At 46.9% G+C, this 24,079-nt stretch overlaps 1 protein-coding gene across 1 annotated transcript in view; it reads right to left on the bottom strand.

Annotated features, from left to right (window-relative positions):
- LOC119378603 (uncharacterized) overlaps window positions 1-20,335 on the bottom strand; it is a 33,916-nt gene extending 13,581 nt beyond the window's left edge. The window contains exon 1 of the mRNA XM_049411501.1: window positions 20,188-20,335. The gene's annotated coding sequence lies outside the window, so the exon portion shown is untranslated. The remainder of the gene's footprint in view (window positions 1-20,187) is intronic.
- Between the last annotated feature and the right edge of the window lie 3,744 nt (window positions 20,336-24,079).

Consider the following 24,079-nt stretch of genomic DNA (forward strand, 5'->3'; position numbering starts at 1 on the left):
CAACGAAACGAAACGCATCATTAATTCAGAATATATATATATATATATATATATATATATATGCGAGCAAGAAAGGCAAAGTGGCGTTATACGACAAGAGATGCGCGGCATATTTCAGTAACGAACGCCTCCCTTGCCTACCGCGATGGACCTCGCTGAGAAAGCAGAAGTTTTATTGAGCGTTGAAATTATTTGAATAAAAAAAAAAAGTCTAGCCAGTTGCACGCCATGAAAGCCGTCGGACAGCTGTTGCCCCTTTCATTTGGCCCCTTCAAGTCTCTCTCGGTTTTGCCCCTGTACTTCGAAATCATTTCTATATCGCTTCTTTTTTTTTTTTTAGCTGAGTCAGGTCGCTACTTCCAGTCGAAAGCTCTGGTCGGCGTGGGTCACTCTAGACTCTTCTCTCTTTTTACTAAGTCTTTCTGCCAAGACTGATGGTTACTGCTATGTCACCCCCAGTCTCCGTTCTGTCAATTCAGGCGCAACAGCTCCCTTCTCAATACACTGTTTGAATCTCCCGCCTTACGTAATCTCTTGTAGCAGCAGACTCAGTGAATGGGGCACGCAAGTAGAGAGACAAACAATGTAGTCGAGTCAGAACTCATCGCTAACGCCAGCGTATTCAAAGAATCATTGTAGGGCTTTCATTGCTGTGTAATGGGGTGCTGATGACCACCGGTTTAATACTTAGGGAAGCGAGAAATATTGATACGAAATATATAACCTGATATCCAGTTCGAGTCGCCTTCTACATCAGGTAGGTGTTCCTTGGAACATTCAAGCAACAGGAGCTGCATATCATCGTCGTCGCACTTGAATAAAACACAGCAAATCAAATCAAAATTATTGCTGTGTGTCTCGGCTAACGCGCGTCAAGCGTATCAAATCCCCGGCTTATAACATACAGGGGCGGATGAAAACTCAGTTTGCAGCGTCACTCCTACCTGCAGCGATGCGCATATTTAAAATCTTACAAAAGATTACACACAAGGCTTTTGCTGAGCGCTTAAATCACACTGTTAATGATCCGGTCTTACTCAGCTTGTCGGCCTGTAGAAAATCAAACACTGACGACTGTTCAGGTTGCAAATATAACTTGCTAGCTTGACTCCGCTACTTGGTGCCGATACGACATCGCATCCTCCTTTGTGGGGAGCAACTTAACGGTTAATTCAACTGGAACGCACATGGCATCTGGATGTAAGTGTCTGTGCTGAGATATTAGCGCCAAGCCTCCCTTTTCATTCTTTTAACAACGAAGCTATTTAAGCTAGCCGTAATGTGTCAGACCCTATCTCGAAAAATAAACGGGTATGTGCCACAGAAAGTGGGTAAATCCCACTACTCACCACTGGTCCACTAAACAGGAAGAAGACAACAGTTAGCCCAATACTAGGGAACAGGAAAGGCAACGACGGCTGCGAGAAGACCCCGAAGCTATGGAAGGCCTACACCAACGACCACGTGCCCGTAGATCTATGAGAGGTGCGAACGCTTGGTTTCAGCGCAAGTATCTCTCTCTGGAGTTTGGACATCCGCGTCGTGTCTGTGACTGTGTGTGGTTTAACTCGAACCTCTCTGCGCTGAGAATCAACGTAGAAACAACCTGGCATCACCTAGTTAAAGCCTAGCAACGATCTAGAAGCAACCTATAGAAACAACCCTCATCACCTAGCTGAGGCCTAGAAACAACCTAGAAGCAACCAGATTAGTCTTCAAGATCGTCCAGTTTCGCTGTTTCAAGGTTTGCACGCCTTAGTGCTTAGTGCAACCTTCGCCAATTTTTTTCTCAGCTTTCTCTAGCCATGTCACACAGCTTAATAATTAATTTTGCTGCTCTTAGCCATATGTATCATATGCGCCTGCGCTTAGGATGCACACCGTCTTTGAGAGAAATATAACATAGGGAACCCGCGAACTTGTTTGCTGCGCTTTTGTGAACAAGAAGGGGCACAAATGCTGAATAACAATTGGGCTGCTTTTAGGCTAACCTGTAGTGAGCACGGAGATGCATCTGGGACGAGACCATGTCAAAACCGCTTTTACTATAGCAGGCTAAGATAAGTGGCATAGTTAGATGTTGGCGAGGCTATACTGGGCCATTTCTCTTGCAGTAACAGCAGACCATTTGCATTTGTTACAACTTACCACCATTTGTTACGAGGCGTGGTGAGCCGTATATGATAGACAAGAACAAGACCGTTGGATTAGGCATCGAAAGCGCTTCGAAGATATCGGTCGCCCTGCAATGGATATAGTGTTCGCGTGCATAGCAAACGGAGTGGAAAATTTGGCTTACTTCGAAGTATGCATGGCATTTCTAGAACCTTCCGGGAGGGGGGGGGGGGGGGTTACTGCTCACCACGGCGACAGAATTCTGTCGTGGGCGAAATACAGGATGAATCGGTGTAGTACGCATCCTATAATGGCACTGAGCATTAAATAACGCCAGGTAGGCTAAATTAATCGAGCACCCCCGGCTGTAGTATATTCACGATGTATCATGGCTGAGAATGAGATCTGGAAATAATTCGTCAACGCATCGACTTCGCTTTTTTTTTTTTTTGACGATGTCATAAAAAAGGGCAATGTTTACCACTATAAATGAGCTTGTACGTGCATGTTATGGCGTTGTAAATTTCGGAAGAATGAAGAGGAATGCTGACATCGAGAAAATTTTTGATGTATACATAACCTTGGTTGAAGGTATGACACCCTGGCCTGGATGCTTACTGCGAAAAGCTGAGGTCATATATTTCGTGAACACGCACAATTAACGGGCGCTAATGATCTCACACATGCACGCACATTGGCATATAGCTTCATTGGCATATAGCTTCAAGTCTTGTTGCGCTCAGAAGAAAGTAAAAGTTCAGGAAAAAGCAGGGAGATTAACCGGGCAGACGCCGTGCTAGCCACACTTCGTGGAAAGAAGGAAAAGAGCCAAGTAACCTGAGATTTTTTTTGTTCTTTTTTGTCGCAAGGAAAGCCGGAAGAATCTTCGCAGCTCGCGAATGAAAAGGAAATGATGCTCGTTGAGACCTCGCTACAATTGACGCTGTCCACGCGATTTACTAATGGTTTTGTCTCTGGTCTGATGCGTCGACAGGGCGTATTTATCCGTGCGTCAGCTGTCTTTGCTAGCGTGTTTAATAGCGACACGTAACTGCGCTTGCTTCTGTTTTTCTTTCTTTTCTTTTTCTTTTTTTTTTTTATTCTCGTCCTTGTTAACGTCTAAGCTTTAAACCGAGGACGAAACATATGAGTGAGTGGAGGAGCTAATGAGCTTCATTGGGTTAAACAGTTGGCGTTGTGGCGCTGTTGTGTAAGTAAAGTTGACACATCTGCCGCGACTACGCCTTCCTGCGCACTTCGCTGCTTACGTTTCTTTAAGCACCGTATGTGGTCGCTTATACGTATTGTGGATGGCGTATAGGAGGGGTACAGAAAGTGGAGGAAAGAAGCAGGCTGATAAAGCGAGCCCCGGATTTTACGCTTACATTTCAGCCGCACAAGGCAGCGTTTCTCCGAATAATTCCTTTTTATGTCACAAAGGATGAAAAAAGAAAGAAGGTTATTGCGAACCCCACTTTATAGCGGCACTCTGCAGCTCCAGATTGCTCCGCGATGCGGTCATGCCCGTTGCCCAGCCGTTCCGCAAGCTACAATTTCAACCGAGAGAAACGTCGGGATAGTTTCTTGGAAAATAATGACGTCATCCGCTCGCCCGCATTCAGAATTAGGTCACGAAGGGGGAGAGAGACAATGAGCCTCGAAAAACGACGCGGCTCAGCGTTACTAAGCAGCAACTGCACCGAGAGAACACATCGTTCAGCACTATATTGTATATATACAGCATATATATTGTGTGTGTGTGTGCAAGTCGATCCATACAGCCCTGCGCTGCGACAACTCACCTCCCCCCCACCCACAACCCCTCTCACGGCGCAGCTCTGAAGTGGGAATTAAACATCTTTACGGTATAATAGTACCAGCTTCCGCGTAGAGAATTGGGAGAAGGTTATTCGGATTCCGCGCACTGTGGAAATCGGTGCACGCGCAACGCGTTCACGAGCAAGCAAAGGAAAAACGGCGCTATACGACAATAGAGGCGCAACAGATTTCAGTAACGAACGCATCTTTTGCCTACCACGATGAGCAAGGAGAAGTTTTATTCAGCATTAAAATGTTTCGTATAAAAGAAAAACACGATATGTTTGAGCTTGCAGAAATGCGCAACAGCGACAGCGTACGATGGGAGACGAACAGCGAATCTCGGTGACGACAGCGTCTCGTCACTTTTTTAGGAGTAATTTTTTTTTAAGTGAAACTGAGCGATGTGAATTTGTGCATATCGTATTTCGTACAATAATCTGTCCTTGGCTTTGTTCGGAATTGATTCTATGATATACGTCTGTCGCGGTTATGCTTTTCCTTATCGAATATAAATATAAATGGAGACGTTGTTATGATTTTCTGACTACAGCTTCTCATTTTCTTGTGGTTTTTGTTAGCATAAAACAAAACAAACTCACAGGGTCCCTTACGTATCTGCTTCAGTCTACTCGAAAGCGAAAGCCATCTTCTTCTTTTTCTTCAGAGTCGATGTATTGGAAGTATTTGGAACTCTCGCGCCCCTCTCCGAAAGCTTTCTGCGACTAACGTGCTTGTACAGGGCCTCCAGGATCGGAGGCATTATAAGCTCTCTGCACCTCACCTTGTTTTGAACTGCCTCCGGGATCGGCCCACCTTTGACCAAGCAATGCTGTCATGCGATGACGCCACCATATGTCGTCACAAATTGTGGTTATCTGTGGCGTCATCACGTGATGATATTTTTGCATCACTCGTGTTGCCGACGTGGGACGCCGACACGGGACGCCAGTCAGTTTTCGCGTTTGATGAGGCATCTAAGGCTTTCACCTTAATAAAAGTTAGAAAAAAATTATGCGTGGTCTTACCTGACTTAACGCCATAAAGGCCAACGTACAGCGGAACAGAGGGGAAGCATCAGCGATGAAATGCAAAGTGATGCAAAGCTAGGCGAAGATGGGCATGGTTTAACACTGAAGGAACCTCCTCTCCGCTTGACCACTTGCATGTCTCCAACTCGCTTCGGTCCTCCACTCGGCTCCGCTATACTATTCTATACCCTCCCTCCACCTTTCCTTCCTCCTCACCCTCACTTTTCTTTCCGACCCATTGCTATAATATACTATACATATCTGTACTATGTTTTACCCTCTGGCCTGTTGCTTTCTCTCCTCCTTAGCCTCACTTGCCTTTCACACCACCTTGATATACTGTAGACTTTATTATACATGGCTGTGTTATGCTTTACCTTCTCCTCTCCTACATTTCATCCTCCTCACCCTCATTTCCTTTTCCCTCCCATTGCTATACTATATTATACATGGCTATGCTATGCTTTTACCATCTGTCCTCCTCCTCAACCTCACTTCCTTTTCCCATCCCCTTGCTATACTACCCTCCTCCTTGCCCTCACTTCCGGTTCCCACCCCCTTGCTATACTATACTATACATGGATATGCTATGCTCTACCCTCTCCCCCTTCTCCTTTTAGTATTCCTCACCCTCACATCACTCCTGTTTACCCTCACTTCCCTTTACCACCCCTTGCTGTACTATTGGCCGCGAGATCGAGCGGAGTCAACGCCTGGCGGCTACTGGCTGAAGCGCGCCTAGTGTGGATTGCTCCATGCGTCGTCTGCTAGCCGCGTTGTGTTTGCATGTGCGCGTACGTCATGCAGTACCTCAAAACGCGGTTTGTTCCGTTGCGTCGGTGCAACTTTAACCGCTCGTACGTATGCCTAACGCGACTTAAAGGAGCGTTTGGCCTTGATCGGCTGTATATGTACTGCAATAATGATCAGTGAGTGCACTTGTCAAGAGTGCTGTGTGTGGTCGTCGTACCCTCCGTTCACGAGAGTTATATCAGTGTAGGAGCCGCTCTGTGGTTCAAGCGCATTACAAAGTGCACTTGGCGTTGTCCTAAAGATGAGAGTATTAAATCTCATGTGAATATAGCCTTTTAGCGGCTCGGTGGTTAAAAAAAAGGCTCTCATGCACTTGCGCGTTGTGGTTAGGTGTATAACTTCGGGACTGTCGTTTATAGGTTACGGGACGAGCTTTAGTTGTGTACGGTCCTGGTCCCACTGCAGAGAAATATTTCTGTCAAGTCACGTCTGACACTTCGGTACTTAAATTGTCCCCTAAACAGAACAGAAAATGGAATGACACGGACATCGCAAAACTGAGTTGCCTTGCGCAATTATAACTTGTGGCGAAATGTATACAAAGACACCCGTGTACTTGCGAAGTAGCTTATGCCTGTCGAATATGCGCTTTGGCAAGTTCAGTGTCGGAAGTGCGTCAGGCCTCAATCTCTTCCGCGAAAACCCTTAAAAAAAGAGAGCGAGCGAGAAAAATATATTCATCAAGATCAGCTGTGGCGATAAACTCGCTCGCGCATTTTCATCGCTTATACGTGGCGAGTGAGGGCTCATAAAACGATACCCTTTACTATGCACCAGATCATGCATACACACTTGCCGCGTTTCGGTGCACGTACTTACTTGCCCTGCGGAACACTGAGGACTGTTCTCGCGGCCGTGTAAACACAATGGAACATGCGCGAACTACAAAAGGGCTCGGGGACTCTCGTTTAAATAGACTCATGTCCAAGCGCGAACAAACTTTGCATTCACAGCGCAGACGGTACATGAATGACACAGAATAAATTCGATGAATTAATTTTCTTCTTTCTCGATTGATTCTCGCTTAATTTTCCTGCGGAAGTGTAGGAAAATCAGAGCACATGGAAGCTTCCCCGAGCGTTCGCTTACTACAACCGTCTTCAGCGCTCGTAGTGCACAGCAGCAACAAGCATATAAATGCACACAATAGTGAAGTTATCGCTGACTACTCACCATCCGTTCTCGTTCGCGAACGCTAGAATGCACCGTCGTCGAAGTGCTTGCTGCACACCATCGCGTACTTGGAAGGCGTCTTGCCGTTACGAATGCCTAACGAGCCACAGTCGGCGACGTTCCGCGTCGGTGGGATAGAAATGGAAGCTAATCCCTCGCTCTGTGTAGTATGTGCGGCATTGTGGCACCGAAGAAAACCTCACCATCGATAACGAAGAGTTTTCTGCGGGTACGGAACACAAAATCACGATGTGAAAACAGAAGCCCCGTGCACTTCTACACACACTACACGAAACCAGTATCCACACTAGCGGGGTGACGGTGCTGCCACCTATAGGTCGATCTCGCCGCGAATACTAAACACGGCTCTACTATGCTTTTAACATCTCCCCTCCTCCGCACCCTCCTTCTCTAGGTTGCGGTCGTTACTCCTCCCGTTTCAGCTCGGCTTCAACAGCTCCGCTGTAAAAAGATGGCGCTGCGTTCGGTCAGTTCATGTTCGAAAGTTCCTGTAGCAGAAGACTCTGTGAATATGTGGTCGAGCCGGTACTCATCGCGAATGCCAGCGTAATCAAAGAACCATTGTAGGGATTTTCTTGCTTTCTAATCATGAAGTGCTGTTGACCATTGGTTTAATATTTTGGTGAGCGAGAAAAATTGATGCGAAATGCATACAAACTTATGTCCAGTTCAAGTCGCCTTCTACGTGTGGTATTCCTTGGAACATTTTAGCAACAGGTCATACACATCCTCGTCGTCGCACGGGAGTAAATCACGTCAAATAAAATAAAGATTATCGCCGTGCGTCTCGCCTAGCGCGTGAAACGTCTCAAATCTCCGGCTTGTAACATGCAGCGGTGGCTGAAAACGAGGTTGACAGCGTCACTGCGACCTCTAGCGATGTGCATAAAGTCGCATCAAAAGATTACACACAAAGAGGCTTATGCAGAGCGCTTAAAAGGGCCTTTTAAGACAGTTTCATGGTCCTTATAAAAAGAAACAAAAAATGGTGGTGCCTGTGACTGAAGTTTTAAAATGTATCGAGACTAGTTGACTGACCAGCACATGAAAAAATATATATGTATATATAGACTGGCTAGCGCAGAGACCATAACCTTACGCCTTGACCGTTACTTATGTGCTCGCAGTACACAAGTGTCAGCAAACCTCCCTATGTGTCCATTTGTAAAATTCACAGCGCAAACCAACGCTTGCTGTTTACAACAGCTTTTGACATACACATAACTTAAGGACGAGCTTCTTGACACCTTCAGTCCGGTATAATATATGTCAAAAGGGCAGATGTCCCACGAGAATCCTACTAGAACAGCTATTCATTTCAGCCATATAATTACATTCATTGCGAAGAAACACAAATGCCATGTAGCTGGAACGCGAAAGATTTCAAGTATCGCTAGTTTATTGGAAGAATCAAGATAAACGCATTAAACAGCGACGAGATATAATCGACAGCATTCATCAACAAACCGATGATGTAACAAACCTTTTGAGCTGCGGCGAGATATTGATTGACAGCATCCATAAACTCATCGATGATGTTGTAACTGCCGACAAAACAAATAACAAACAAACAATAAAACAAACGATAGAACATCTCGACTACTGTCGAGCACCTCCGCGTCCCTTCAGCCTCCGTGCAAGAGTGTCCACGTCACTGCTCCCCATTTCAGACAGGGCCTTGCGGACATGGGCATCCCTGATCTCGGCAGTACACTCATGGGTGGCCTGGACGCATGGGGGGAACGGGGCTGGCCAGCCTAGGCGTAGGTACCGTGGTACTGGCTGGTCTGGGCTTCCTGGATGGCAGGCGGCCCATGCGGGGCTGGCTGGCATCGGTCTCGACGGATCCTAGACGGCAAGGTATGGGTCTAGGTGTCATTTGCTGTCTCACCTCGACGGGGGTCTGGACAGCCGAGCCGGACCAACGATGACTGATCACAGCCTGGGCGCAACGCGGATCGTTGGTCTGGATTGCCTGCATGGCCGGTGGCTGGACGGCAGTTGGACTCGTGATCCGGGAGTTCCCCATTGTTTCTCCTCGTCCACGCTGCTATCTTTGACCCCCTTTCGGAAGAATGGTATGCTGAATGTAGTGGTTGGTCGATGTTACGGGACGCATTTTCAAGCACGGGCACTTCCCAGGAACGCACGCCGTTGTCGGTCCACTTGCATCAAGCGACGCTTGCATGAAGTGAATGCTGGACTTAGCGCACGAAGGGTCGGAGCCGTACAATGGGCACCGCGGTCCCTGGGAACAGCGCGGTAGGGCCCAATGTCCAGGTAGGAAGCAGCAGGGAACAAATTTCGCCGTTCCACATCCTTCGCGGCGATGCTGTCGTCTGGTATCGCCGTTGAAAACACGGTGATCGCGACGTCAACGGGGCCAAAACCTCGGCGACCGTGAGTGATCGTGGCCAAGCGATCGTGGCCTGCTCAAGTCTTGTGAATTCAGTAACTAAGGAACGTCAGCGCTTCAAAACGGAGTCAGCACGCGCACTTGCTCAATGCCTCACGATTACGTGGCAAAGAACGAAGACGGAGGCACGCAATACTTCGGCACTTCCTCTTCTTTGAACATGTTCTGAATCCTTATCGAGTTTTAAAAAATCTGGTTGAAATTTCATCTCACCAGTCCCATTGGAAATACCAGTAAGATACCACTTGAACGAACGTCAGTTAAACGAACTATTCAGTCGTACGAACTTTTTTTAAATAACCCGTCGAAGCGCCAATGCTAACGCGTTTCAGTTTAACGACTTTAGTGCAGAGCGCATTTTAGTTCTACGAGCATATTTTGTGACACCGTGTAATGCCTGTCACGTCATATTGATCAGAAATTGTCTGAAAACTGGGTCAGACAACGCTTTGCGTTTGGAAAACTGTGCCAACTGTGACTCTCGCGTTGAGACATGCGCCACTCTGTCTTCAGAAGATTGTAGTGAGCATCCTATCTCAGGAAGAAGAGGAGGAGGATGAATAAGTAAGCTTTGTAGAAGAATCGCCAAGAATTTCAGCTAAAGAAGCACTGCTGTACTAGGAAAAAGTGAAGTCCTTCGCTGCCCAGCAGAGTGTTGTGCCGGAGAAGGTTTATGAGAGCTTGGACACTGTGACTCAATTCATGACCACTGCCGTCCTAAGCGCACAAGTGCAGCAAAAGATTACTACATTTCTAAAAACATGCTATATAAGCAAAAATTCACATTCAAATAAGCAGCATTGCCAATAAAAGAGTTCAAATTTCGAAAAAGCAAAAACAGAAATAAGGGCACAATTTTTTCCTCCTGCTTGGTCTTCAAGCCACAGTTAAATGGCAAATATATGATTTATTTATTTATTTATTTATTTATTTATTTATTTACCCGAAAAGCTAGAGGTATTACAGACGGGAGTGGATAAAAACAAAGTAAAATAACAAGATACAGTGAGCTAAAAGGACAATGAACATATTTTCAACAGGGTAGTACTTGTACAATGGGGGTTACCGTCTCGCGAGAACGTTCACTATCACCAACTGATGCTAAGCGGGAAGGAAAGTGGTTCCACTCAACATGTTGTGCGCAGTAGGAAAAGATTCGAAAAAAATGTTTTTAAAGGGGGCGATAAATGGCACACCTCCTTGATTTTGCAGCGTCCGTCCACGCACAAAAAAAAAAAAAGAACCCACGTGACCTCCTCCGAGCGGGCGATGATGTCATACAGTGACAGCATCATGTGACGTCATACGATGGCTTCACTACATGACGTCCTCTTTTGACGTCGTCGATCTGTCAACGGTGGGCCGCAGTGCAACACTACGTGAGGTGCAGAAAGCTTGAGTGGAGTGGTGCGCGTTTCGAACGTGTTTCGCCACGCCATTCGAGTCTGGGCGCTGCGTTGGCGCGGTCGTGCGTGGCAAGTAGGGGTCGACCGTGCATTATGAGAACGCCCGAGGAGCAGCGCACCCGTCAGCTCCGCTGTTCCCCCGCCTTCACAGAGTGGGTGTATATCTATCTATCTATCTATCTATCTATCTATCTATCTATCTATCTATCTATCTATCTATCTATCTATCTATCTATCTACATACATATAATTCAAAAGAAAGTTCTGAAGGTCCGGTGCACATGTAGTTGAAGAAATGAAGGAGCACACTTACGAAAATTGCATATTTTTACTCATTTACGTTTCGGCCGTGGCACGGCCTTCGTCAGAAATTCTGACGAAGGCCGTGCCACGGCCGAAACGTAAATGAGTAAAAATATGCAATTTTCGTAAGTGTGCTCCTTCATTTCTTCAACTATATATATATATATATATATATATATATATATATATATATATATATATATATATATATATATATTGTGGTACCGTTTCGATTAGGAGAGTCGCGTGTTGACGTCGCTATGTACCAGCGCATTCGATTGAAGGTAGATTATACCCTCGAAGTTCAGGAAGAGGATAAGAAAGCTTCGTTCTAATGAAGAAGCTCTAGGTTGACGAAATGGAAAAAAGCGGAGCGAACAATTTTTGGCCTCTCAGCGCCGAAGAGAAGGGTCTTCCTGGTGCGTTGCGCAGCCGCTGCAGAGTGCCCGTGCGGAAGGAAGTGTACGTGAGTTGAATGCAGCGCACCGAGCCTGGCGCTGCCGGGCGTGCGCACCGTGCCGTCCTGTGCGCCGCCCCTTGTTGCACGTATATTGGACAGACCATCGAACACCCATGGTGCAAGTGTATACTCCCCCGGGGGTGCCTTTCGTGCATAGTGGGGGTCAGCCTTTGCAGCACCTGAGGCGAGCGTCCACTCACTGAGGCCAAGTATCGCGCCAAAAAATGTCGCAAATATATGTTGGCGCTTCGTCGGTACTTCAACAGATGTTCACTCTTGACTCCCTTGCTGGGTGGTCTGTGGTACGAAGGAATACCATTCTCGCTGACGTAGTGTAGCGCGACCTATGCCGTACAGTTCACTCATCGTTTTTAATTTATAAGTTATGACACGTGTGTCCTTTTTAACACGAAAGTGTTTTATGCCGGGTTCCACCAAGACTTCAGTGACGTATTTCCGTCACGGAAGTGACGTCGAAAAAATATACGCGATCAGATAGCAAAAAGTTCCGTGTACGGGCATCGAACCCACGACCGCTCGGTCCGCAACAACAGATGCCGGGCATGCTATCCACTGCGCCACGGTCACGGACTCTAGAGACTTTACAAACGCGCCTTTTATATCTACCACTCTCACGTTTGGCGGGGTGGTGTTGCCCTCTGGGAGCGGTAAAGCAAAGTAATTCGTCATTACTCTGGCCTCCGCAACTAGCACCTGCAACGCGTTACACGTCCCTGTCATTCGGAGCGTTTACAATAGATGTTTAATTTTGTCACTGCGAGGTGGCAAACTAAGCCAAGCATCGTAAAAGCGTTGGCCTCGCTCATAGCTCTGCGACGCGCGCCTACCTCACCTGGCTGTAACAGGGCGTTCCCCGCTCACGCGCTCGCCCACAGAAAAATTGCGACCGGGCTACCGGGGCTGCACGACGCGCTTTGCGTTTCCCTCTAGTCCGGCCGTGGTGTTCAATCACATTTTAACATGCCGCGGGATGGCGACCAAGTTCTGCGTCCAATATATCCAACGCTCTTCTGGCTATCACACCTAGGGTTTGTTTAATCATTTAGCAGTGACTTTAGTCGTCGGGATGGAGATGTACCACCAATAATCAAAGTGGGCACATCCACGTTAAACGGCGCTATAGCTGCCAGACATCAATATACATTGTGCAAACTATCTTATATCAATGTAAGGTAAACATTCAGTTACTTCGGTAAGGGCACGCTTTACTTTCGTGTTATTCCGATTCCTGTGACGGAGGGATCAACCATGTTTTTTTTCAGAGACTCTATAGGGGCAGATATAGCGAGACAGTTTAGTGATTGATCAATCAATCGATCGATCAGTTTTTTATTAGTGCTACAATAAAAGTGATACACAGAGAAATGTGCTTGATTGATTGTTTGTTTAATGTCTCCATTATTTTATTCGTTGATGCTCCCCAAACGAAGTCATAACTTTCACTACATTACAGTTTCATCACTGCACTCCGCAAAGTACGTATGTATAGAAAAACTGGTTGCGAATTACAGGCTGCCGGAAACATATTGAAGACGTTAGAAGCAGCACGCCCTTCCATGCTCTGCAAAAAGTACAGTTTCTGTGAACGCACTCTCCTTGGCGACACCAGTATTTCGGATCTGTGACGCGGTGACCAAAGTCGCGGTGTGGTGATCAGGACCAAAGAAAGTTTACATGTGAAAACCAACGAAGCTAACAAAGTAAATCTTGAGATTCTGATTGTCCACTTGAATATAAAAGATATGTAGCCGTATGTTTCATACTGCAGTTCAGTTCTACCAGATTAAATAATAAAAGATAAATAAAATAAATAAAAAGTGCAGCATTTTCTGACAATATTTCTTTTCTCAGCGAAATTTCACGAATAAAAATCCAGGATTGTTTTTTGCCGTGCATATATAACTGTGTGTGCCGATGGGCTGAATTATGTCATGCATCGGGTATTGAACTTCGAACAGTTAAAAGAACGTGCGTAGTGCCCGGTGTTTATGCAAGTGGTACAGAGTGAGTGTAACACACAATTCAGCGAACCCATGAAGCGATGAGTCGCGTCAACTTGAAAGCGAACTGGTTCCCCCCCCCCCCCCCCACCCCCCCACCCCTCAGTCTCATCGTGTCATATATACGCTGCAAGAATCTACGTGCGAAGCTTTGCATGAGCGATGATGAATATCTGCCATCAGAGCGTTTCTTTCCGCTTACGCCATCTTTATTCACGAGATGGACAGATCGCAGTCCTCCCTGGCAGCCTTGGTGGTCGTTCTCTCTTTCCACTTCCGTCACACTCCAGCAGCAGCCGCGAAGGGGGGCGCATCTAACTTGGTTTGGTCAGGCGACGCCATTCTCAGAAAAGAGTGTAAGGTTATTCCGCGGGCTTTTCTGGCAACGAACGGGGTAAAACCTTTCCAAACCTGGATGGGAGCTGTGCACGGTTTCGTTGTTCTTGAACGCGCATTTGTTTCGAAAGAATCTCGAAACTTTCACTATATAGCAACACGCACAATTAAGTGCAGACGCAGTTATACGGAGTCAGGAACTTTAATCGCCTCTGCTTCGTTCTAAGTAGATAATAATTTCTGTGCCCCCTTTTTTTACTACCGTTTTTAAAGGACTAGGTTTTATCGGTACGGCTCGGATACACCAAATATGTTATGATTTCGTAATTCAAATCGCCGGAGGTTACTTCACTCGGATTCAACGTCGCCACAGGTGGGGAAGGCGTCGCTCAGTTAAAGCCAGTAGCGGCCGCGAGTCTTCATGTGCACGCGAAACCTAGCCTGAGAACTGCTTGCGATCTCTTGTCGTTATTAAAATACACAGTTTATTTCTCTCTCTCTCTCTCTCTTTTATCACGTTGTTCACTGGGTAGTACAAGGCTAGATAAAAAAATATTGAGCGGTCTTGAGCACGATTAACACAGTCTTTTCTGAAGAAACAACAATAAAGAAGACACGCACAAAATCCACGCAATTACTCTGCGTGTGCCGCCGTTATACGGGAGTCATTTCGGCATGACGCAACCACCCTCGCGCCTTTGGCTTCGACGCGCGTCCGGTGCCACCGTAAATTAGCCGGACAGAGATTGAACAGAGAGACAAGAGGAGGCCACGTGGCTGTACGATGGGGGTTACTTTGTGCTGCACGGAGATAACACGTTGGAAACACGCTTTACGCGAGAACATCAGATTTTGCAGCAATAAAAGTTGCTGCCTCTGCAATGTATAACGATGGTCTCGGCGATGAGTATACGGCACGATACGCAACGCCGTCTGAGGCTATATAGGACTCCCCTCAAGACGGGATTATTGTTTATTATCGAGCTTCGCAATGTCTCAGGGAGTGTCCCTTTTTTTATTTCTTTATTATTATTTTACGGCGACAAGGGGGAATCCTGACCTGACCGAAGGAAACATCCGAACTATTGCGTCGCCGCCGAGCCTTTTGCTCCAGCGGACGACTGCGGGCGCGACTGAAGTGTGCGTGACCGGTTTGGCGAGTGTTACGCCGGTTGCCAAACCGGGGTAGTTTTCACGGATGCGTCCGGTTTTTTGGATATATTTTGGCCAATTTTTTAGAGGCCCCTTGTCGTTCGTGCCCTGCCCCGAGACACAGGGACCTACGCGTGACCCGCGCAAAAGTCGAGCGTCCCTTCCACACTCGTATGTTAGTTTCCTCTTCCGATGCTTGCACTCCTACCCCCTTACAGGACCGTGCATGCGAACAAAATACGGCAGATCGTCTCCCGTGGTGTCATTACTGTAGCACCGTTAGCGCGTGACACAGAAGTATACATCTCTGCTTTGTAACGTCCGATGTGTCCTTCTTTTTTTTTTTTCTGTCCGCGGAGAGTTCACCCTTACTGCGCTGCGTCGGTGCGCAAATTCCGTAGCTACATATTTCGCGTCGCGTACTGCCCGCTTGGCAAATAAGAGCTATTACCGTTTCCTAGTTACCTCTCGCACCATACACACAAACATATACGCCTCAAGGACAGCGTTATCTTGGCGACTAAGAATTGACCGCTCGGATGCACACGACTTCACCCGTAGTAGGTGCGTGCGGTCAGTGCACGGGCATCGCGGTAATCGCCGAGTGAGGCAACCACGCCATGGCTCAAATCTAAACGTCAGGGTCCGCCGCATTTGGTGAGTAACTTGAATTTTCAATACAGAATATGCTCGCACTGTTTTTCACGTAATTCGAGGAAAAAAATATTGTGGCCGCGGTATCAGAGAGCGAATGCTTTGATCCTAGTAACAAGTTTTTTGTTCTTGACCACTTCGAAGTAAAACAAAGAGAGAGAGAGAGAAATTGATGAGAGCTGAATATGTCACCTCTGCTCTATGCAAGGCTTGCATTTCATATGGCAGATATTGAAGTGACATCAAAGCGAAATGAGCAGAAATAAACAGATATTGAAAAATAATAAGGAGAAAACAGAAACAAATGAGGTCCTGATAGACAAGGGTAAAATAGTGTCTGTAAGTGGTGACTGCCAAAGAAAGAAGTACTTCATCATGGCTTGGATTACAGGATATTATTATTTTGCGTTTCTCAAATGTCTTTTGCGCTGATCAAAAGCGCAGTGGTATGTGCCGGAAATGACACAGAACGTGGTCATTCTGAGCGCTCAGGTTAAGCTGACGATGGACGTGGTATCTGTGTCTGCTCAAACGTCATACCAAGCGATCGAAAACAACGTCGCACTGCAGTATTTCTCTTAACAGCCACTAAATAACGTTGCAGGTATACTTAAGCATGGCGCTTGCCAACATACGCACTACAGCAAATCAACAATATGTTGTAATATGTCGTTCGCACCAATTTGCTCCGCAAGCAGCGAATGCTTGGAAAGCAACGTCGCGGAACTGGCAAAACCTCTCGCATATCTGAAAGAAAGAAAGAAAGAAAGAAAGAAAGAAAGAAAGAAAGAAAGAAAGAAAGAAAGAAAGAAAGAAAGAAAGAAAGAAAGAAAGAAAGAAAGAAAGAAAGAAAGAAAGAAAGAAAGAAAGAAAGAAATGGAAGCTGGCATAGCCACCTCTTATTCGTGTCTCGTAACTCACCAGCCGCCGAACTGCCCCAACAGTCGATGCAGTGCACGAGGTGATGTTGTCTACCGACGACGCGGGGAGGTGGCAGCCCCTCTTTATACGACGGGGCCCAATTCGCGCGCTACCGACAACCGCGCGGACGCCCCGCATTGGCGGAAAGCGCGCCCCACTGCGCACCGCACGTCGTCAGCGCTGAGTTTGCGCGCTCCGGAAATTCACGCCCATGAACTTCGATGCTTCGTCCTTGTGCTCCCCCTGATCTTTTATTTTTGATGCCCTCTTTCGTTGCCATTAGATAAAAAAAATGCTGCTGGGTTGTTTTGCTACAGCGATCACGTGAAGGAATGCTCGTTATTCCATGCGACGATGCTGACGCCCGGTTTTTTGGGGGAGAGAGAAAGAGATTTTTTTTTTCGTCGCTCAGCGGATTAACGAGCCGGCGGCGCCTCGAGCAGCGCTTATAGCTCGTCATCATTTCATCACATATGCGAACATGCCCATACTCGATGCTTATAGCGGTGAGGGCGGTACGCAGGTGCTATGGGTCCATGCAAGCACGCGCTGTCATTTATTAACAATGCGAGGCGCGGACACTTTTTTCCCTCGACTCAGTGTTGTCGGCTTTAACTTGTGGCATCCTCGACTTGAGTCCTCGTGAAACTCCAGTTTCTTGCACTTTTAATAGCGAACCATTTCTTAGCGAAACCAAGGCGCTTTGAGCGTATCTATCTATCTATCTATCTATCTATCTATCTATCTATCTATCTATCTATCTAGCTGCCTACGTCTGGGTGCTTTCGTGATCGCCTCCTTTGCTTTGTGTAGACCAAAATTGGAACTGGAGTGTACGAGGGTTTGACGAATATGACTGTCTGGTCATGACATGAATAACGTGAAAATCCTGTCGCGTAAGTCGTCAAACCCTTTCCTCCAGACACATCTGGCACATACCCGTATACGCGGTAAGCGGGTATACGCCACAGGAGATTGACAGTTTATATCTGCCCAGGAACGACGAGAACAGACATTGGTACTTTAAATGCAAGAGCGTAAAGAAAAACTGACATCGGCAGCGTTGATCCGACGTATGCAAAGAATAAAAATCAGGATCCCAACAGGAATCGAACCCAAGCGTTCTGCGAGGCAGTCAGGTATTCTACCACAGAGCCACGCCACGCCTTGAAACTGCTTTGGAAAAAGACCCTATGCAGGCGTAATGTCGGTGCAACGTTTATTGTGGTTGCAGTGCTGGCTGTCTAATTTTGTGACAAAGCAATAATCATTACATGTGTACTCCTATGATACAGGCGTCATGCCGGGTTAGCGTCAATTGTGGTTCCAGTGTTGCTTCCGCTTTCATAGAAGTCTATAAACATTACATTTGTATTCCTATGATACAGCAAGCTATATCCAAGCGTTTCTCGAGCCAGGAGGAATACGCTAACGAAAGTTACGCATGATATTTACATAATCGCACCGTAAAGTGCACTTCGTTTCGATAATACTCACGTCTGTGCTCTAAAGTGTGTGCTGACGCTACGTCAGACCATAAGTTACCCTTTAAACGCTATTTTAGTCGACGTGCCTGGTAAGGCCACGATGTGCACACAACTACTACGCTTACAAAAACGCATCGATCCACCTCTTAACGCTTGGCTCAAAGCCAAAACATGCAGCCTAGACAACTACTCGCTAATTGCTTCGCATGAAACCGATTGCCACAAGTCATGGGATCTGCCAAGTTTTTTCTCATTCTTTTTCTTGTTTCTTTTTTTTTTGTATGTGGGTGAATAAGCACTGACTTCCTAAACACGCCGACATTTGTTATCTTTCTATGCCCGCTCCGAAAGCAAAGGGTCGCATTTTTTTTTTTGTTTTCCTACCGAAAGCAGCTTACATTTCCATGGGCATGTATCTTTCGCGTGTACCGTCGGCCGAATCTTTTCGTTTTTTTTTCTTCTTAGCCAGAACAAACATGCGCATACTTTGCCTTCACTGCCCCGTGCCATAGATATAAAGGTGACTCTTTTGTTTATTGAAATAAAACCTTTTTTTTTTTTCACACCTAAGTGCTCGGAGAGATACAGATTAAGAGGACATGGCTATGCATCACAGCACGTACTAAGGTCTCACGTCGGCAAGATTCTCAATACGTGTCCGTGCTATTGGAAAAGGTATCTTTTTCTTTCACGATCACTTACAGCGGTCGGGTCTGTGCGAGCTGTGAATACACGATTGGATGGCTTTCCATTCAGCGACCGGTACCCGGACTAGTCTTACAGCACTCATGGCCGGTCGCTGACGGAAGGCGCTGCCGACTTGTAGGACGTGCCAGGTTTGGTTTGGAGTCGCTCCAGGCAATCTGCCACCATCACTCAAGCTTCAGCTAATGTTCCATTTGCAATTCCCCACGGGAAGATGAGTTATCCAGCAGCGCTATTATAAACACGTCTTCCCGATCCAAAGTGCCCACCAAAGATCCAAGTAACTGTTCTCGTGAGCGCGCGTCACTGTGTACGGTTACTCGAGCCAAGAGGTAAAACCATAATTCAAACCTGAAGAAATCATCAAACCCAAGAACACATCGACAGGCACGGATAGAGGGAGATGGGAAAAAAGGTTATTGCTTAAAACGCACGCAATTTGCACGGGAAATAAATTCTACTGTGATCTAGTAAGTTATTACGAGAACACATTAAAATTTATTTTCCGTAATACGCATTTCTACAGATGCATTTCTACAAACGTGTCATTTCTACAGATTTACTATTGTATGGTGTTACTTAAAATTAAGAAAAGGAGCGGTAGCGGTGATGTGCTTGAATGATTCCTTCTAGATATTCCAACTTAACGCCTCTTGCAGCAGCCCTGAAATGCTACAACGGTCGTGAAGTGCTGCTGCATGCAGCGTTGGCATCAGTAGTATTTTTTGTCAGAATGAAATATTTGCTATAATCAGCGAAACAAGTACAAATCAAGCAGGCACAATTAAGTACGGAGTAATTTAGCTGGTACATTGGCCTCCGGCACTTGACTGGGAAATAAAAAGCTTTAAGTAGTCTCTGTCTCGCACGGGTTTCCAAAAAAAAAATGCTCAAAACAGCAGGGAATCAGCGACGTCAACATTAGGGTATGCGTTGGCATACACGTGCACGCAATGGAACCAAATTCACCCACGCACAGCGACCGGACAATTCGCCCGTCGGTTACTGCCGCGCTTTCAACGCGCGAGCGCGCTGCGCAAAGCATGCGCGCTGAGCGGAGAAGAGACATTTAAGGCGAAACCAACGGCCTCGCTCGCAAAGAACGCACCGCGCAACATTGTTATGTCGCGCGCGACGCTTTGCGCTGCGAGTCGTCGACAGTGTTTATCGAAGATAATAGTTTGCGAAGCGTGCAACGGTGACGAGACAAAGCGCGCTTTAGTCTTTCGGGTTTTCGCGCGCGCGCTGCGGCAATGAATGGACATCGCGTTCCGTCTCGGCGAACGCCGAGCGGGCCCGAATCGGAAGCAAGCGCTGCAGGGCGCTCGCGTTCCGGGCGCATCGGCCGTGCTCACCTGTGGGGCGCCGTCGGTTGCGGGACGTTGTCGTGCAGCGGCGGCGGCAGCGCGGAGTCCCGGCGGGGAGCGTTCCGGCGCGCGCGCGAGGTGGGAGCCTTTCGCCGGTACACTGACCCAGCGAAGCGCGCTCCGATCAAAACGAAACTGGTTCACTCTCGCCGCGGTAAGGGCGCCGCGTGGCCTTGACGTCGTTCCTCCGGAAGGAGAAAGAGGGCGACCGGTTTGCCCTCACGGCCCGTCGGTGCGTGTGCTCTCGCTCCTCCTAATCCTTTAATTTCCCGACGGGCGACGCGAAGAGAAACAAAGGAAACACGAAAAAAGACTCGCGCGCGCACCCTCAAGGACCGTGCCGCAGCCACTCCTGCGGATGGAGGCCGAGGAGGGGGTCCTGTGCGCTCCGGGGTCCAGCTACGGCGAAATACGAAGGCGACGCTGTTATTACTCATGCGCTGACTCACGCGGCGCGCCCGGCAGTGCATTTCGGGGAATGCACCACCGCAAGAGCGGCGCCTGTTCCAAAATAATGTCGAGAGCTCCTGGCGCCGGAGGCGCAGGAAACTATATATATATATATATATATATATATATATATATATATATATATATATATATATATATATATATATATATATATATATATATATATACCGTGCACCCCGTTCACTTCGGAGTTATCCTACTGCGGTGATTTTTCGAGATGCAGAAACCAACAGTTATCCAATTCTTCTCTCAAAAATTAAAGTCCTTCCATAGTGTAGTGATCACAGCTGCCGGTCACGGACACATTTGAATCGAATTTACGCATTTTAGCCAAACAGGATTAGGTTGAGGACTTCGACAAATTGTGTTGACCAACCTGTTTAACGTAAGCTCTATGACACAGTAATAGTATCAGCTTGACGTTATGGTTCATCGTAGGAGCTTAGCTGGTTAGTATTCCTGCCTTTCCTCTCTCTCCTGTTTTCCTTCCTTCCTTTATCATTTATGCCTTCATTTGCTTATGGGACGCTTCACATGAAGCGTTCGCTCCGAATATCGTTCCCCCTATTTTCTCTACAGGTGCTTGTGCCGGGAAAGCATTTTTGCCGCTTCCGTGCCCACTACTGTTTCGTGTATCAAATTGCTTGCTATAAACGCGTAGCAAAAGTAGTCGGACACCTTCGGTCGCCTGTAGAGTTTTAGCACGTCAAAAACAATAGAAGCGACGCGTCAAGATAAGCTTAATACGCGATTAAAGCGATGGTCACAATGCACTTTGTAATTAAATTAGCGCAGCATTGCGAAAACGGGTGGGTTTCCGTCAGTCAGGCACAAAACACATGCAGCGCTATTCGCGCATAAAAATGGCTCGTGAAATGGTGCGCTAGGCCACTCACGACTGCTGAAGCTATTTCTGCCACAATCAAGGCGGCGCCGGGCAGTAACGAATTCTTCTATATGCGGGAGTAACGTCTTGAAGCCGGACCTCTGATTGACTGTCACTAGCAGCAGTTTCCACAACGCCGAGATTCTCTAGCAGTACGTAGTAAGAGAAAGCCTCAGTTTCGAATTGTCTTGGAACGAAATGCGACGCACTTACCAACACACCGAGGCTAGAGTGAACGAGGAAGTCGGGTCGACAGGGCCGCCTTTCCGCGCCACTTGGTGCACTGCCGGTCGACGCGAGGTGCGGTCTAATGCTGCCGCCTTCCTGTGATCGTGCCGGTAACGAAAGTGAACGTCGTCGCTTATACACCTGGTTCGTCGTTTTCCATTCCCTCTCTTGAGTGTTCGCGGGATTTCCTCGACAGAAATTGCCTTTCGGCGCTGTCGAAACCAGCCATCTGCGTACGAACCCCTTCTTTTATTGTTTTTTTTTTCGTTCCTCGCGTACCGTTATAGGCGTGACGTCCTTGAAGACTGGACTTCGCAGTGTGCCAACTTGACAACTTGCCACTGTCACTCGTGCCGAACGCGCGTATATTAGGAATACAAGCGCATGCGGATGTTCTTACCTCCGCCTATACACCCTTCCCATTCCCTCTTTCCTGCACTCCAGCGCACCAGCACTGCTACAGTCAAGCATACCACTGTCGGATGTATACCGGGGCTGAGCAAAGATTCTCTTCAATTGTATCGAGATACGACACAAGATAGCGCGACAACGAGTATTTGAGATATAGACAAAAGATACTAGTATGCAGAATAAATGTATCTGATACGATACTCGCTATTTGTATCTTAGGAAACTTCGATACATTAGTTAATTCTTCATTATAGTTCTATTGCTATATTGCATTATAGTTCCACAGCCTATTCATCCACATAAAGTGCCGCCAACTTACGTTGTCAGAACGAGGCTACCTTGTCGAAGTGACGGCATGCATGCAAGCACTTAAAGCGAATCGGAAAGACTCATTATGCCAATGGAACGAACGCCAAAGGAATAGTGGTGGATAGTGGCAGAGGTAGTGATGCAAATGTCATCATTACACGAGTTGGATTCAACGCATACTACCTTACGAAGCACTTCAAATCAACTGACGGCCATTGCGACAATTTTGGAAGCTAATACACATGCATCGCCGCGCGAACGTACAGACTGCCACTAAAATGTAAGGTCAGTTCGTTGTTGTCCTGAGTGGGCACCAACTTGGCGGCAATGTTTTTGCGATATGTTTCATTATAATGTTTGAGGGCCTGGCGTTTGTCTCGCGTCGGAACGAGAGCGTGCTTGCATCGCAAAGGAGAGGCAAAATCAAAATATCACGGCACTTCTCGGCTCGCCAGGCCAAAGTCAAATCCGCGACATAACTGGTACGCCGTTTGGCTATCGAGAATGTTGCAATAAGATTATTATCGCATATTCAACGACCCACCTTGCTCAATGATGTAAATCGTCCTTATTTATTTCTCACATAACAGTAAGTGAAACGCGTTTCCAGAATGTAATCTGATTTAAGAGGGTATGGCGTAATAATAGTGAAGCATTCCTTTTATTTTTCTTTTAGAAAGGTTTGCAGCAAGTGTTTAATATTGCTGAAGCACCCGGCGCGAAATGCGCTCACGAGCATACATTAATAGAAGCTGGGGCTAGCTCTCATTTGTTTTTTTATTTTTATTGTTATTTCTTAGGTTTATTTTTACGTCGATATTAAAGAGGCAGTTTCTTATACACTTTTTTACGACATTGGGCAGATTTCTATAGAAAGCTGCCATTGAGCGATAGTCGATGTACCACGCAGGGTGCTTGGGTATTGCGCTCCGTCTTATTGTTGTTTTGTCTCTGTATATATTAGAGCGAAAGCTCTTATGAGATCACAACAACAGCTGTTTTTGGCGCCGTAGTTGTCCGCCGCCGCCGGTGTCCGTAATCGCTATCGCGCGAAATAAAAAAAACGAAATAAGAAAAAATACCCAGAATGAAACGAGATTCGGCCCTCTGCGTGGCAGCCCAGTATTCTACCACAGAGCCATGCCGGTGCTTGAAGCTCCTTCCCAAAAAAACCCTATACAGGCTTCATGTCGGGAAGAAACCACAATAACATATGTAATATAGCGTGCTAGAAGAGTAAAATAACAACCAGGCGTCACACAACGCGAATACTCTAACCAGGCGTCACACACAATGCGTATTGCACAACGAATGGGTCGTTGAATGCTTCCAACCCACTACATAGGGCTCTGCCATAATTCTTCATCGTCATCAGGCACAGCATCCATAAAGTGCACAAATGCCTTACATGTGTTTAGCGGATACCATCGTTATCCGCAGAATGACGAAAAATGGTATAGTGGTTGCTTCCCTACTTCACAAAAAAAAACGCCAGGCCTGCGCGGAAAGCGCAGCACAGTCACAGCGAAAGCTAGAAGAGCGGCATTTCTAGAGCCCGTTATAAACTATCTTGTG

The sequence above is a fragment of the Rhipicephalus sanguineus genome, chromosome 1, assembly GCF_013339695.2.
Source record: "Rhipicephalus sanguineus isolate Rsan-2018 chromosome 1, BIME_Rsan_1.4, whole genome shotgun sequence".
Classification (NCBI taxonomy): domain Eukaryota; kingdom Metazoa; phylum Arthropoda; class Arachnida; order Ixodida; family Ixodidae; genus Rhipicephalus; species Rhipicephalus sanguineus.